Below are 18,200 nucleotides of genomic sequence, written 5' to 3'. Positions count from 1 at the left end.
CATGAGCCAAGACATGGCATAGTTTTTAAGGAAAAATGTGGGGGAAAGCTCAGTGTCTAACTAGTTTGTCCCCCTCAAATCCCTCCAGGCATCACCCAAGTATGTGTGTGTCCCTCGCCCATTTGCAGACACATCCATCTGCTCTCGAATGTGCGTCCTCAGAGTCCCATCTGCACTGGACTCAGCTCAAGGTCTAGGTTCCCTAGGTAATGGACAATCAAGCTGCCCATTGTCCAATGACCTATGAGCTAAAAGGGAAGTTATCTGTGTCCCCTTCACATCTCCATACCCATATAGGGGTAGAGCAGGAACAGCATCTCCACCATAAAGACCACAGTTTGGAAAAGGGAGGAACAAAATGCAGATTCACTGATGCTCCTTAAAATCTCCGCTTGTAGATTTTCTGCCCTGATGGTTAAATACATGCTTGGCTAGCTCATCCTGCCACAGCTGATTCTGCTTCTCTCAGAGCAATTCTCTTGATCATCATCTTCCTTGGCCCCAACTGTGGCCATTTGGGAGCAGGTCTTCTTTGTTCATTGTTGCATGCTGATATCAGAAGTGAACACAGTATGTGCTTGCTAGGGTTTAAACAGTCATGGACATTTGTAAATCAGGTTTGGGATTTCGAAAATTTAAGAGGCTTCTTAAGTTTTTGTTTCTTGCTATTTTTTTTAACTGACTACAGACTTTCTTTAGATTTATCAGTTCTTCCACGAATACCGTTTTTCTGTTCCTTGATGTCATCTACAATCTTGCATTGTGTTTCATTTTTGTGTCTTCTGAAGCTCCTCCAATTTATGAACATTTATAAATTCCCTGTTGTATATTCTTGGAATGCAGATTTTTTTTCTGAAGTTTATTTATTTATTTATGTAATCTCTATACCCAACATGGGGCTTGAACTCATGACCCCAAGATCAAGAATCACATGTTCCAGCAACTAACTCAGCTAGGTGCTGCATAGTAGGTTTCTTATTGTTGTATATCTTTCAGTCAGTCCTGGGTTCCAGCCACCATCACAAAACCCTTTTCTGCACATAGCTCTTAAGCCAGCTTTGATTCCTGGCTTCTGAGATCCATTCTTCTCTGCACCTATTTTTTTTTTATGAACATATAATGTATTATTAGCCCCAGGGGCACAAGTCTCTGGATCGCCAGGTTTACACACTTCACAGCACTCACCATAACACATACCTTCCCCAATGTCCATAACTCCACCCCCCTCTCTGCCCCTATTTTAAGGAGATCTGAAACAGCGAGTTTATCTGTAAAGTAACGTTTTTTATTTTATTTTATTTTATTTCTTTCTTTTTTTTTCTTTGCTTTTACTTAATAGTAGTTCTTTGAGAAACAATAGTTATGAGTCTACTGCTGTTTGAAGTGTAGAAGCAGGAGGAGGTATTTCCAACCCCATCTGTTACATTTTGTCTCCCCTTTTAAATGTGCCAATTCTCGCCTATGCTTATTTCTTTCTTGTAATATCTTGCTAAATCCGCCAAGGACTAACCAAAATGAATTAACATTCTGGAACCATGGCTATAGTTTTGATACATACATTTGATCTACCTTTCATGTTATCACAGGAGATATTGTTATCAAATATTTTAACAGCATAGGGCCAGGATCGCTAGTCTCCTAACCTGGTATACACATACCCTCACCTTCCACCGCATGGCCTGCTAATCACACGTATTTCAGGTCTGTTAGCACGCAAGTTCTGGGTGCCAATTTCTATACTGGTCATAGAGAAGTTAGGCTGTTGATGGAAAGAGATAGAGTGGTATATTGACTTAAAATAGGGTTACCATGTAACTTATTTGGGTAGCGAAAGAGGATCCTATCTAGAACTATCCTCAGACGACAGACGTAAGACAAGACTCTCCCAAGCAAATTGAGACTCTTTCACTCTACTTAAAGTTCAGATATTTAAAGTTTAAAAGTCGGTCACCCAGGGTGGCAAACGGTCACTTCATTGTCATTGCATTGATGACAACTTAGTCACACGCTTACACCCGTATCCTAAGGGAGATTGGGCAATTTTGCTATCTGAGCAGACAGTTATGGGCACAGCAAAAACTCTGGCGCTATGGAAAAATGAAAGAGAGATTTTGCTGGATTTCAAGCAGCCTCCACCAAAACCGTAATCTTTCTTAAAAGGAATCATTAGCTCATTTGCATTTTGAAGGTAAAATTCTCAGTGTCTGTAGGCTTTCACAAGTTCTCTGAGATAGTATCTTCTTGAGTTTATTAACTCCAGTTCATTTACTAAATATCCTGGCTTGGAGGTTTCTTGGGCCTAAAGCCTTAACCAAACTTATTGACAAAGGTATTCTCTCACCATTATTTTTCATGCTTGTGCTTAGTTTTATAATATTGTGATAGCATACTATCTCCCTTTGGTATATATTGATCCCCCTTTTTTGTGGAGGTTGATAATTACTCTCAATCATCAAATACCAGAATCTTGATTATTACATTATTTAAGAGATTCCTGGCTTTGCCTACCAAAGGAAAATCCTTTTTAAAATAAATCATTCCCTTTTCCCTGCTATCTTAAACAGATTTTATATTTTCCCTTACAGTGTGTAAGAGTTGAGGAACCATCATCAGAGAAGATACCATCCAAGCATCCTTTGCTGTCTTTTTATTGCCTTCAAAAAATTCCTGATACTTATCTAGCAATAATAATCATTAAAGAGTTTTTATTCCATTTTAGTGGAGACCATGAACATTTCTTTTTGTGGGGGACTCTAATTCCACACATCCAAGGGGGCTAATGGCTGATCGGATTCTTTGCTTTCCCTGGAATGAGAGTTTTCCACCACTTTTCATTACTCACATAATTAACTTTGGGGCTTAGGGATTTACTAATTGGAGTCTTGACAATCACCTACTGTTAGAGAGACTTGTTTTGGCAAAACCACTTAAAGGCAGTTCATGGGAGAAGGAGGACTTAGCGTTCATCATCTTCTGAGAGTGCTGAGTCTGAGTCCTTAGTACTTCTTAACCCTTCAACATCCCCTCTTCCATTTCTAGTATTAAGAGTAGTGAAATCTCCCTTTGTGTAGAATAGTAAATGTCAAGTAATCAAGTCCTGCGAGATTATTTTTCTCAAGCCCTTTAACTTTTCTGGGCACGTTTGCTGGTCTTGAAGTCAGTTAACAATTCCATCAAGCCGGCCCCGTACTCAGACTAGGTGTGCTACAGCTGCCTGAAAGACTCGTTGTACTATATGAAAGTTAGGAGTTTTAGAAGTAGAAAAAAACCAGGGGTGTGGGGAGGGAGACTGACTCCCTATCGTGCTAGAGATAAAATCACTTTGCAGGAAAAACTGCTTAAAGGCAAAAATGCCCATTTATTAATAGGTTGTGCAAACGTGAACTTATGAAATTACTAAGTATGAAATGAACAATTAATGAATGAAGATTGAAAGGTTCATTTTTGTACGTAGGTTATAATTATGGTAAAGGTGACACCGGAGGGTACTCTTCTGACCCTGCTGTTTTATTGCCATGAAATATCAGAAATATGATGGTGCCTTTATTTTTTTCTTTTTGGATTTCCCTCACACAGTATATAAAAATAAAGCCTTTCATGGGAATTAAAATGAAAGAGTCCTTTCAGAGTTCCAAAAATATTACTCAAACTCTGCCAAGATTAATATGGTCAAAGTTTCCATGAAAAGCATAATTTCATGGGGGATATGCCTGTTCAGATGTGTACAAAAAATACCAACTTAGTATTCCTTTTTGATATGCACATCAACGAAAAATCAATTTGGTTTATTATGCTGTTCATATTACCATGTATAGCATTACTGCAGTTTTTGTCATTAGATGATTGAAGTGTTTTATTTTTTCTAGTTTAACATTAAACATACCAATGATTTACATTTTATAAATCTTTATCATTTATATGTTTATATAATACTTTGACATGTCTGAGGCCAGTTTTTCAGGTACGATTATGATTTCTTTTCCAATTTTAACAACGAAGAAAGGAAAACACAGAGAACTGCAGTGATTTAAGCAAAATCACCTAGCAAGCAAATGGAACAAAAATTCAGATTTCCAGATACAAGTCCAATCATTTTCTGACTACTGAAATACCTATACAATATGCCACAATTGCCACAAAACTACAAAAAAATATATACAAAACAATGGCTTGCATTTAATGTAGTTGGGTCAGAGACCTCCACTTTATTCTAAAGCTGTGCCTTAATTTTTAGAACCTGCACTGGCCACTTCACATGGTAAAGAAAACAAAGCTCTTGGAAAACAAGGTCACATCGAGACTTGGAGTCTCTGCGTCTGCCCAAGAGAGCTTGAAGAGGAGAGGAAGATGACTGGAGCATTTATGGTAACTATGCTGTCTTTGAGAGATAGCATCGTTGTAACCAATACCACGGTCTCATTAGCGCAAATTCTAATCTGGCTTTGTGTGAGATTTTCCATTTAGTCCTTGGTTATTGTCCTTCGGTGGAGAGATCTGGCAAATGATATTTGGGTGACCTCATTCCTTTGAAACATGGGCTTCAGCCAGAAATTAAATTCTGCAAAATGGAAATGGCTTGGAGGGAAAGGGAATATGGAGACTCCACTATAAGTCAGAGAGGTTGTAGACTGAATAAACAAACAAAAAAAAATGATTGTCTTAGGATGAAATCTGGCATCCCTTTTTAAGATAAATTAACAGGTGGTACAGTTCCTGGTGGACGGGTTAGAAAAAGAATTCACCAAATACAGGAGTGTTAGATTTGGTGAGCTATAAGCCAAATGAATTTAACTCCAAAGACAATCCAATTTCCCATAAAGTGGTCATTTAGATGTGGCAGAACATATATAAGACTTGCATCATGTTCTACTTGAATATATTTGCAACAAATTCCCACAACATCTGTAGGTAAAATAAACTTCAAAAATGTCACTGGTATGTTGACTTAATTAAAAGACAAGAGTAAATTATATCCTGGAATATCCCAGAATTATGGTGTCTCAATTGTAATAGGTTTTATCATGCGATGTCTCCTACAGAGTTAGAATTGTCACATTTAAAGGATCAATTTATTTGAATACTTCACTGTAGTTAAACACAGACATACATACATACAAAAAATGTAACAAATGAATCTGAAGCATATATATATATATATATATATATATGGAAAAAGTCACATATCGGAGATAAATTTATACAGTAACATATATCAGCATACAGAAACTGAGTTTACTCCTTGCAAAAAAACAATGAAAAAGTGGTGCTTAATGCTCCTTGGAGTGACATGGTGTAGCAAAAGGACATACGTTGGTGATCCAGCTGGACCTTGGTTCAGTGTGTAATTTTCTAAATGCAATGTGTAAATTTCTAAATGTAAATTTCTTGGGGCATCTGTGTGGCTCCATCCTTTAAGCATCTGCCTTCAGCTCAGGTCATGATCCTAGGACTCTGGGATCGAAGCTTGCTTCAGGCTCCCTGTTCAGCAGGGAATCTGCTTCTCCCTCTCTCTCTGCTGCTTTCCCTGTTTGTTCTTTCTCTCTCTCTGTCAAACATGTATTTTTTTTTAAATGTAAATTTATTAATTTTCCTGATCCTCAATTTCCTCATCTGTGTAATGGGGTTGGCGATAAAAGGAGATGAGAAGTTCTTGGCATTCAGTAGGAATGTCGCCTTTTCTACTCTTGTTATATTTGTTGCATATGGTGGAATAAGTTTTGGCATCCAATACCTGTTTTGCTAGCAGGGTAAAACTTTATAAGTCCACTGCCATTCATTAGTGGCCTGTAGTATTTTTAACAACCATAGTTTTGTGGTTTGAAAAAAAATTTATGGGATGTAAATTTACATTTCAATTGTATGTCACTTTCTACTACTTGTTCACAGATTTGACTCCTCAAACTATGACATTATCGTGAGTCAGAAACTTTCCAATGCTTTGCAAATGATTTAGAAACAAGTACTACTCATAACATTTTTGCTTGTCTCTACTATGTTTCCAACACTTTCAACTAACTCATTCGGAGTTCAGGTCATAAACCAACCCCTTATTCATTTGTTAAAGATGGACGACAGGAATGAATGAATGTTACATTATAACTCAGCAGAATCACATACTCTAATCTGGTAACAATGGGACTATAACTATTGCTGATTTTGGGATTTCAGAAGCCACATTTGCTGAGCTGACAGCATAATTGCTTAGAGCCTAAAAAACAAGGATTCAGACAAATTGGTCACTCATAAACACAAGATTTCATGCTCTGTCTGAATTTTTCCCCGGTTGTGGTAATATTGGGGGAATTGCCAGGTTTCAGAGTTTCTTGGTCACTCACATTCCATTTTATCAGAATAACCATCTCCACAGAAATGTTTAGGCTGAATCGCATGTAGCATAATTTTGCCAACCCAATCAAGCACTGAAGGCATGTTCTAATGGTAAGGTTCCTTGTGATGGCCTGTATTCATGATTTACAAAGCTGTTTTATTTGCACTGATGTGTAAACCCTAGGAGCCATTTCTCAACCACTTCTCTTCATGCCCATAAAAGTCTTAAATATGTTTTCCCTTCTTCTCCAGGTCAGTAACACATTCAGACTTCCAATTAAATATGTTGACTTTTTAGCTTCATTACTTACAACATTATAACATTGGCCTATAAAATCTGCCTTATGTATCATTATAGAAAACAAAGTATCATACAGTGACTTATGAGACATTTTGAGTTTTCTGTTAAGCTTACAGTAGCATATTAGTATGATTAATTTGTGGGTGAACTGAGCCTAAGTCCAAATACCCTAAAAAGAATGACTTTTCAGTGGTTGAGAAAAATTTCAAGCTGGGTTGAAAGATCTATTGGTTTTGCTGCCCATGATTCAACTACCTTCCTTTGATAACAGTGTTCTGGTATTTTTTGGAAAGCCTTGACATTCCTCTTTACTCTCATTCTCCATGGTTTGGAGGTTCCTGGTACCATCCCCAGGCTTCAAATATGGGGATAATTCTGGTCTGGACCATTGGCATATCCCACACTTCTGGCTACAATGGTTACATTAAGGATGGTCACATGATGGGCGCCTGGGTGGCTTAGTGGGTTAAAGCCTCTGCCTTCAGCTCAGGTCATGATCTCAGGGTCCTAGGAACGAGCCCCACATCAGGCTCTCTGCTCAGCAGGGAACCCTGCTTTTCTCTCTCTCCCTCTCTCTCTCTCTATGTCTGCCTTTCTGTCTACTTGTGATCTCTGTCAAATAAATAAATAAAAGAAAAAAAAAAAAAAAGATGGTCACATAACATAAGCTTTCTTAAAGAGAATTGACCATAGGACTTTTTTTTTTTTTTTAAACTATTGCTGGGGGGAAAAGAATTCTTTTTCTGGTGGGGCTGCTGAACTGTTACACTGTACCTCTGGGGATGTAAAAGACACCTTGCTATCATGTCAACAGAACCTTCCCTAGAATGAAGCCCACAGTTGGAAAACCAGAGCTAAGATACAAAAACAGGCTGCTTGCAACAGTGTTTAATCTTGGTTTGCCTCAAGAAATATTTACTCTTGCAATTTAAAATATGTGAGACATTTTCCTTGTATATGTGGTTGGTTCGTTAGAGCAATCTCTAATTGGATTTCTGCAACCAAAGTAATCTAGCTCCTATCTATTCTTTGTGTTTGGAAAAACAGCCTTATTCCCCGGAGTTGATTAGGTTCTTTGGTAGCAATCGCATACCTAGTACCTCCCCTTCTCCATACTTTACATTTTCACAATTACTTTGTAAATATTCTTTTAGTGTTTGTCTCCTCCGCTAAATCATATACTCCATGAGGTCAGGGAATTGTATTTGCATACTGCTGCCTCCCCATCATCTAGCCTCCGTTCTTGGAACACAAAAAATACTCAGTAACAACATCTCTATAAAATACACAAACCGGACGTCTAGGGGCGTCAGTGGTTGAGCGATCCACTCTTGATTTTGGCTCAGGCCATGATCTTGGGGTCCTGATATCAAGTCCTGCACTGAAGAGCTGGTCTGGCCCCAGACTCAGGGAGGAATCTGTTTGAGATTCTCTCTCTCTCTCTCAATCTCTCTCTCTCCTTCTCCCTTTGGCCCTCCCCTTGCTCACATGCATGCACATGCTCTTTCTAAAATAAATAAATAAATCTTAAAAAATAAATACGTAAACACAACCTAAGGGCGGAGGGAGTCTGAGGGCAGCAGGATGTCCACCATTCAGCTTTGTCCCTGCCCCGGTTCTGCAGGCTTCGTTCTAGGAGAGGAAGACTTTAAAGGAAAAACACACAAGGGAGCAGCTATTTCTGGTTGTCCCAGGCAACAGAACAGAAACACCAACAACGAGAGAGATGTTCTCCCTGCTTCTCCACAGATGACCTTTTAATTGGGCTTTTGCACAAGGAAGCCGTCGGGGTACTGTAGTGGTGTCTGGATGGGAAAGTGGCCACAGCTCTTAGGACATTGTAGAATTAGCAAAATGTGCCTGGTGGAAGTCTCTGGGCATCTGACCGGACAAGGAGACCCACTGCTCTGCCAATTCCCCCTCAGAAACATATGTGGTGAGCTTTTTAGAAGTGTCTGGAAAGAATCTGGCAGGTTGCTCGTGTCCTGTGTGATCAGGTAGAGTTAAGGACAGGCTAGTGACGGTGCTGGTGTTCCTTAGTGGGGCTCTATCTCTTTCTTCAGGTTAGTGAGACCTGGAGAGGCGCATGCACACATACATACATTTACAGACCAATGTATGTACAACACACACATGTACATATACGCATATAGACACACACACACGCACACGCACACACACAGACAACACATACAGCGCCATCATTACATGGGAAGGGGAGTGCACATTCCTACTCCTGGGGACACGGGAGGCAGAAAGTCAAGATGGGAGCTACCTCCCAAGGAGAAGATGATGGGCTCCCTACAGACCTGCATCTGCCCCTTCTGCAACCATAAGAAATCTTATTCCATCAAAATGGGCCAAGTGTGCAACACCAACACCAGGTTATATCTTATACTGCATGTAAACACACACATACACACACACATACACACACATACACTATCCAACTATGGGTCATATAATAATATATATTTAATACATATAAATAATTTTATATGATATACATTTTTTCTTTTTCTGTTTTTAATCTGTCTACAATGGCCTAGCTGTTATCTTGATTAACTGCATTTATTATAGCTACGGAAAAATCTAGTAACTGTCTTTAGCGAATAAGTCACACTTTAAGCACTGAACACCTCATGGGTTTGGCTCTACCCACTTTTTTTTTTCTTTTTTTAACATATAATGTGTTGTTTGTTTTTATGTTATTTGTTATGGTTTTTTTATATTTTTATATTTATATTTTTATGTTATTTGTTATATGTTACTTGTTTTAGCGCTACAGGTCTGTGATTCATCAGTTTTACACAATTCACAGCACTCACCATAGCACATATCCTCTCCAATGTCCATAACCCAGCCACCCTATCTCTCCCACCTCCCTCCCCTCCAGCAACCCTCAGTTTGTTAAGAGTCTCTTATGGTTTGTCTCCTTCTCTGGTTTCATCTTGTTTCATTTTTTCCCTCCCTTCCCCTATGATCCTCTGTCTTGTTTCTCAAATTCCTCGTATCAGTGAGATCACATGATAATTGTCTTTCTCTGCTTGACTTGTTTCACTTAGCATAATACCTTCTAGTTCCACCCACATCATTGCAAATGGCAAGATTTTGGTATATATATATATATATATATATATATATATATTTTGGTATATATATATTTATATGTAAATATATATATTTATACATATATGACTGCATAGTATTCCATTGTGTGTGTGTATATATATATACACATATGTATATATACATGTGTATGTATGTACAATGGAATACTATGCAATCATATATGTATATACATATATACGTATATATACACATGTGTGTGTATGTGTGTATATATATATATATAAAATATCTTCTTTATTCATTCATCTGTTGATGGACATCTAGGCTCTTTCCATAGTTTGGCTATTGTGGACATTACTGCTATAAACATTGGGGTGCACGTGCCCCTTTGGATCACTACATTTGTATCTTTAGGGTAAATACCCAGGAGTGCAATTGCTGGGTCATAGGGTAGTTCTATTTTCAACTTTTTGAGGAACCTCCATACTGTTTTCCAGAGTGGCTGCACCAGCTTGCATTCCCACCAACAGTACCTCTACTTGCTTCCGTGTGATGCTGAGACCAAAGTAGATCTCCACCTTCTAGAGTATTCTACAGAACAAATGCCTCTCAAAGTTGACGGTTAGCCAGAAATGCCTTGCCCCCCATGTAAATGGTGATAAGGCATAACTGTATGTAGATGGTCCTAAATTGTGGTGAGAAGAAAGAGACTTTACTGTTAAATACTTTCTGAAAGTTCCTCTACAATCGCAGAAGATGTTAATTCTATGTTTCTTCCTAAACTGCACTATCAGAAACCTTGGTCTTCCCATCTAGGTTTTACTGGCTATAAGTGCAGAAAAAAGATTCATAGTTAAATATGCACCTCCTTTGGGACATTTTTAGGAGAAATAAATTCTGTAAGAAGCTTTTAAGTTTTATAACTTAAAACATCAAGTTTATAAAGTAACACATTTGGGATTAACCACTCCAGGTATGTGGATCTGGTGTTGAGCTGGGAAAACATACACTCACATATTTTATCATGAGATTTTCTTTATTAAGGAAAAATACTTAAGCACTTAGAAAAAATTATTTCAAACAACAAAGAAAATGGATTTACTTTGTTTCCTTATTAACTGACAACCCCATCTTTCCCATTCTTGCCATAAGATCAATTGCATGCCCTGTTAAAACTCATTAAAAAGTTTTTATCAGAGTTCATGAAGATGGCTCACTAGCTCTTCAGGTCTCAAGGCCCACTAATATTTTCACCATCTACAAATGCATATGGATTCCACACAGATTTGCCAACACCTTCATTGCTATTTCTTTCCAAGGTTACATGTGAATATTCCATGTGCTGACCAAATGGGAAAACCAAGAACTTAATGTTCTTCAGTGTTATTTTGTTTTTAATTCAGGGACTAGAACTTGCTAGATTGGATGGCTATGACTTAGATTAATTTAAAGTTTTTTAAAAAGGTTTTTATTTTCTTTTCTCCTCTCTCTCTCTCTCACACACACTTTTAGCTTCTTTTCTCCTGTATGTAAAGATATAAAAAATAGACCAAGTGGTGTTTAGAACCATGAGACTAACTCTGAGGGTCTATGATTTTATGAAATGTATTACTGATCACTGATAATGACCAGATGTAAATTCCACACTTATTGGAAATAATAGAATGTAGCACAATAAAGCTTCATTTATTGGGGACCATACTACTGAATTTACCAAATATCTAGAATTTTTTCTCTTCATTTGTTGATTAAAAGAATCATAATAATGAACGATAAAGGATTTCTTTGAAGACTATTTTAAACCCACTGTTTCCCAAATATTTGATCTGAGCAGCATGTAAAAATCCCTTCTTCCCTCATATTCTATATCTAAACTGTTGGCAGAATAAGTTAAAATCTAATGAAAGTCAGGTCACTTAGTTCCATACCCTTCTTTAGAGGCAAAATAAAAGAGACTAGAATAAAACTGTATAGAAAAGGTAACTGTCAGCTAGATAGGGTCAAATGAGGACAAGGAAGGAAGAGCTTCACGACAGAATTACTTCTTCCATATCACGTTATCTGACCACAGTTAATCTTTCATTAATCCTAACGAAAACTACCATCTTATCCAATTACAAATTAATCATACTCCACGCATAATTTTTTAAGGAAAGAAGTCTACTTAGATATTTTAAAACATTTTTAAAAGTTTTATTTATTTATTTGAGAGAGAGAGAGAATGTGTGTGCACAGAGGGGTGAGGCAAAGGCAGAGGGAGAGAGCGAATCCTCAAGCAGACTCCCCAATAAGCACAGCCCCCAATACGGGGCTCGATCCCAGGACCCCGAGATCACGACCTGAGCTGAAATCAAGAGCCAGCCCCTCAATTGACTGAACCACTCAGGCGCCCCTAACCTATTTTTTAACAAGGACATAATTAAAACGGAATTTTCTGGCAATCTTAATTAAGTAGAAAAATCAATTCACCTGAACATTTGCCTCTAAACTATTCCCATTATTTGAAGTTTGGTTCATCACAGGCAAGACAGCAGGTATTAACCAACTACATCTAATTCATGGATGTCTCAGATAAGCAAACAGCCGGAAACAGAATTTTTTCCTTTTGTCTGTTTTTCCTCTTCTGCTGTCTCTCCAGCTCACCTGTGTGCAAGCAACATCACCACAGCGCGGCTAGATGGCCGTCATCATTCTTGCCCATCAGACTCATGCTAGCTCCTACCTTGGGCTCACAGAGCTGCGCAGAGGTCGGTGCATGGACCTGTTTGACTCCTTCTTAGCACCATCTCCTCGTCTCTGTACTCTCGAGGTGATCACACAATATTTCTGTTTTTCTCAACCATTAATTGGTAACAGGTCTGTTACCTCCACACTAGTAAGTCCTTTCTCAGAGATATTCATTCACTAGTGTTTATGGATGTCCTACTGTGTGCTGAGCACTTAATTCTCTGTTCCAGTATCCCAGCAGTGACTCAGACAGACGGCTATTCCTGCCTCCATGCACTTGCATTCTGGGTAGACAAGGAAGAAAACAGGTGACTAAAAGCCTAGAAAATGATAGACTGAATGTTGGAACGTGTGAAGCACCATGGAGGTAAATGGAACAGGGAAGGGTTATAGGTAACTCCTAGAAGAAGAGATTCTTTTGGGGAAGTGGGGGGAAGAAATGTAATCACAGTACATGACTTATTTCTGCAATAAGCCAAAGCTACAGTCATGATAATATAAACAGTGTTTCTAGAATTAATGAGTATTAGATACGTATTATGAAGGGGCATTGGGGATGCAAAGGCATGGTGTGGCATTAGACAGCTAATCCACATCTAGCATCTAAATCCTCATCTTCTGTAACTGTGAGGTGATGGATATTTTCAAAAATTGACTCAGTAGGGGTGCCTGGGTGGCTCAGTAGGTTGAGCCTCGGCTCAGGTCATGATCCCAGTGTCCTGGGATTGAGCCCCGTGTCAGGCTTCTCGCTCAGCAGGGAGTCTGCTCCTCCTTCTCCCCTGCTCATTCTCTCTCCCTCAAATAAATAAAATCTTGAAAAAATAAAACTGATTAATCAAAACTACAGCATAGACCCATCATCTAAAAAATTAAAATGTGCTTGGCCCTGGGGAGTAGGTTGGTGGTCATGAAGAGTAGGCTGGGGATTGCTGTTTCTGCATTAAAAGCCTTTAGGACTATTCACCTTTACAAACAAACCTTTTTTTATCAATTGCTTTAATAAGTTTTAAAGGCAAAAATGTAAAAAATAAAATAAAATGAAAAAAAAAATAGACCTTAATGAAATTGACCTGGGACCTAGGGAGAGAAGAAATCTTTTGCTACTGAGTAGCAAACAGTGTACATGAATCAGGGTCCATGGGCTTTGCATTTGTACCGCACCATGATATGTCATCAAGTAGATAAAATAAAAGAGCGCCATTAGTCTATATAAGCTTGTCTTATAGGAGGCAACTAACACATGACAGCCATTGTTATTATAATTCAATACCATAAATTTGATACTCAGGTGGTCTTCATCTCTTAAAATCTCATTTTTCTCATCTGTAAATTCTTGAGACCTGCCTTAAAGAACTCTTGTGCGTATCAGGGAGATCCGAGGACGGCTAAGCATTAGAGCTCCAGAGAGGAAGTCAGGTAAATGTTCGTCTCCATTTTGTTTCCCCAAACCTGTCCTTCAGCTCTGGATAAACTCCTCAGTCAGGCTGAGCCCCAGAGAGGGGAAGTTGGGCTGCTGGAAAGGCAGAGCCTGTGACCCTCCTCGGAGTCCAACATCTTTGTTACGATCCATTCTCTTCTCTTCTCCTCTTTTCTAAATTATGGAACTTTCATCCTTTCAAACCTAATTTTGTTCATATAGTAGTTGTTTATGTATATGCCAGAAGCAAAGCTCGAGAAGCCCTTACAAGCCACAGATTAACTTATTTTATTCTAGTGTTTTGAAATACAGGTTTTGTAATTACTTAGGTGCAACAAAAGCAACAGACCAGGAAATAGTTTCCATTGAAAAGATAGTTGTCCGTGAAGAGAGGACGCGCCACAGGTCATGGAGCCACACAGGGAAATAGGGTCAGTCAGGAGGCAGAGGGGGCATGGGGAGAATGGGAGCAAGAGACTTTATTGTGCCCTTCACGGCAGGCAGACAGCTAGGCAGGGTAAACAGGCTCAAGACTGGCTAATTTGAACAAAATCACTGGGCTCCTGGGCCGAGGGCTGTCCCAGTGTTTCTGGAAACCTCTGGGGCAACTAGGGCAGGGAATAATGGCCCTGAGTTTGAGAACCCAATAAAGCAGATGGCTAGTGGGGGTGTGAGTCTGAAATGATTGGTTTGCTTTTGAAAGGCAAAGTCTCTAAGAGTCTGAAGGCAGGTCACTTATATCTGCAGGAACTGGCTAGTCTTGATGGGGGGCAGTGCCCCTAGGATCAAGAAACCCCCAGATGTAAAGCACCAAAATACAGAAAATTCAAAGGGTACAACTTTCCCTTTATATTAGTAAGTTCTGGACATTCCATGTACAACATGATGACTACAGTTAACAGTAGTGTATTATACATTTGCAAGTTGCTGAGAGAGTGAATCTCGAATGTTCCCACCACAACAACAAAATAATAATTATGTGAGGTGAAGAATGTGTTCATTAACCTTGTTGTGGTAACCATTTTGCAATATACACACATATCTTATCATCACACTATACTACACCCTAAACTTACATAATGTTATATGTCAGTGGAGGGTAAGGTATAACACGGAGGACATTGGGAGACGGAGAGGAGGAATGAGTTGGGGGAAGTCAGAGGGGGAGACAAACCATGAGAGACTGTGGACTCTGAGAAACAAACTGCGGGTTTGGGAGGGGAGGAGGTGAGGGTTGGGTGAGCCTGGTGGCGGGTATTATGGAGGGCACGTATTGCATGGAGAACTGGGTGTGGTTCATAAACAATGAATTCTGGAACACTGAAAAGAAATTAAATTAAATTAAATTAAAAAAAGAAAAGAAAAGGACATGATTAGTACACCTGCCTTCTCCAGTGCCAGATAACACTCAGAGCAATGGAAAATTCACTTCTAGTCTCCCTAATTGGAAGGAAAAGGGAAATATTAGGGACAGTTAACATTGCAAAGTGTTATCTGCTAAACACTCTCCATTTCCTGCAACACAGAGCCTTGCCAATCACGTTATCGATGGAAAGACTACAGCTGTGCCGATCGTGCTGATATCCTGAACTGACCACCCTAGAAGCTTACCCAGTTCCAGGGACTTCCATGAGTTTAGTCGCAAAGTCTTCATTTCAAAGCATTCTTTGCTTGTTCTGCTACCGAAGGAAAAAGCCCATGGAAACAGTGTCTGCAGATTTTAACGGCTGGTGAGCTTCCTCGGGCTCCAGTGACACCATCTGTAAGTGACCCTTGACCTTCCATTTTTCAAAACTCATGAAAATATACCTGTGAAAACATCAGCAAGCAAGCATTGTTTAACTGCCCACTCTGGGGAAAATGCTGTGTTAAATCCTTGATTTATCAATTTCTTGAACACATATTTATGGCGTGTTGATTATGTGCCGGACACTTCCACAGGCCTTGAGGCTCCAGGAATGAACAAAATAGACAAAAGAGCCTTTGTGGAGCTTATTTTGTCCTTAGAGGGCTGGCAGTATGCAAAGCGAAATTTGATGTCAGCGGTGATCGGTACTGGGGAGTAAAATGAAGCAGAGAAGGGAGAGGGGGGGCTTGTGGTTTTTGAGTAAGGAGGTCAGAAGCGGTCTCTGGAGTTGATGTTTTAGCTAAGACCTGAAGGACGGGTTTGAGGGCAGTAGGTTGATAGGTAGCTCGAGGGAATGAGCTGGAAATAGAAGAGGTGGCCATCAGGCCTGGGGACGCCGGGCATGAAGATCACGCAGAGGGTATGTGACCGCGATGAAAGAAAAAATAGGAGAGATAGAAGATCAATTCCCTGACCGCTCCAATGTTAGGGTCTCACTGGGGAGATGAGTTTTATGATGGTGAAGTCATAGGAAGTGGGTCCCTAGAGATGCGTTCTATTGTTTGGTTCACGCAAGCAAGTCAATTTGGTGTTAAATATTAAAGACAGGCCTCTTGGGGCTTGCCAGAATACACCTTACCTGGATGACAGGCTTGGTGACCCTGACAATTACAGCAGATTCCCACGCTCACCGTCACAGCTCTCACTAACCAGTTCTCCACCTCTGCTATGTACCGTTCACTCCACTGAGTGTCAGAACAGGCCGGGCCATGAACGTGCTTCCTACAGGAGAACATCATCCTCTGTGATCTCCCCTTTTTAGGGAAGGCTCACATAAAGCCCCAGAGGAATTTGCACTGCCTGAGATGACTGCTAGAGGGAAGTTTGGGGGCTGCAGGGAGTGAAGCAGGGGTTGTCACAGCTGCGGGCTGGATAGGAGAGGTGAGGGGAGGAGGTTAGCTCTGACTCGTTGGCCCCTCGGCCTGGACGTACGAAGGTGTATACGGAAGGTGTGGGAGAGGAGGTCCCCAGTTTATTGAAGACCCCGGGGAGGGTCAGTAAAGGGGAAATCCCTTGGCACTGTTCTCTTCTGTGTAACACAAATAGCAGCCATGCCAGGAGGACATTGCTGTTATGGGCCTTGGAGGGTAACACATGTGAACAGGGTAGGTGTGCAAGGCAGAACGTAAGAGGATGTTGGTGAGACATCACAAGGATTCCAGCAACCTGATCAAAGCAGGATGAGATGCCTGGAGAGTGTGCGTCTTTGGGAAGGAGTCAGGACAGGCAAAACAGATCATCATGAACGGGATATTGGCAGATTTCACAGACTGGTTAGCCCTGTAGAAACCAGGGTCCTACGCACACAGATTTTCATACATAGCACAGCACTGCGTAAGACATTCGTAGGAAATTTTCATTGAGTTGAAATGAATTCTCAATCTAATCTCTCTGGAAATTGACTTAAAACACAAGGTAGCAGAAGGTGAGTGCCGGAGGGATACAGATATTTAGTTCAGAGCAGAGAGAAACTTGGAAACCAAAATAGGAGCGAAGTCGTCGCCTGTGAGATGAGGTGTGTGGCCGCGTGTGGCTTCGCCTTGTCGCAGAAGTTTTGTAGATCAGTAGCTGTTCTGTCAGCCTTATAAAGGGCATGAGTCATACTGGCTATGAAGCCAGACAAAGCTAGGGATCATTATTTTCCACAGTAAAAACTTTTACAGGCTATTTCTATATTCCCCTGGAAACACTTGAGTGTCGTGTACCAGAAACATCCTTCCAGCGGCACACACCTGGGGAAGCATTTTGAACATCAGTGAAAGCATATTATAGTTTAGGTTACGCAATATATATTTTTATGTAGTGTTTTATATAGTATACTTTTTATATAGGAGTTAATCATAGGTGCAGAGAATTTTTTTTCTCTCCTCCTCCTGTGCCCCCTTTTAATTTTTGATACCTGATACCATGATCAAGCAGTCTATTCATGGTTTTCCTTTCTCTAGGAAATGAATCAGGCTGAAAATATATGATCCTGTGATAACAAATGCTCATTGATAGCTTCACACGTAGGAAGAGGGCCCTGGGTTCTATAGCTTTAGTTGGAGCCCCAAATCAGAGAGTAGTTAATCAAAGAAAGACTATCTTCTTGTCTCCATCCAAACAACACTTATCTAGTGTAGAGGCCAATGATCAGTGCTTAGAGCTGGAAAATGAGACACTTTCTAGAACTGGAGATTCAAAACTATATCGCTGATATTTATGGTTTAGGTACACCCTGTGAAGATGTGGGATAAATTGATTTCAAGGTTTCAATCTTTTCTCTTGGAACAGATGCTGGACAAGCCATTCAGAGAATAATACTGCCCTCTCGTGGTCAGGAGTCAGAACTGGAAGTCAAGATGCTTGCTTTTATTCTTACTTTTTTGCCTGAGACGGTCAACGGATACAATTTACTGGATAAAATCCAAGCCCAAACAATCCTGGTTTTGTCTGACTTGTCTGGGTAA

The sequence above is a fragment of the Mustela lutreola genome, chromosome 18, assembly GCF_030435805.1.
Source record: "Mustela lutreola isolate mMusLut2 chromosome 18, mMusLut2.pri, whole genome shotgun sequence".
NCBI lineage: Eukaryota > Metazoa > Chordata > Mammalia > Carnivora > Mustelidae > Mustela > Mustela lutreola.
The sequence above is the reverse complement of the archived record's forward strand: the minus strand, read 5'-3'. Positions refer to the sequence as shown.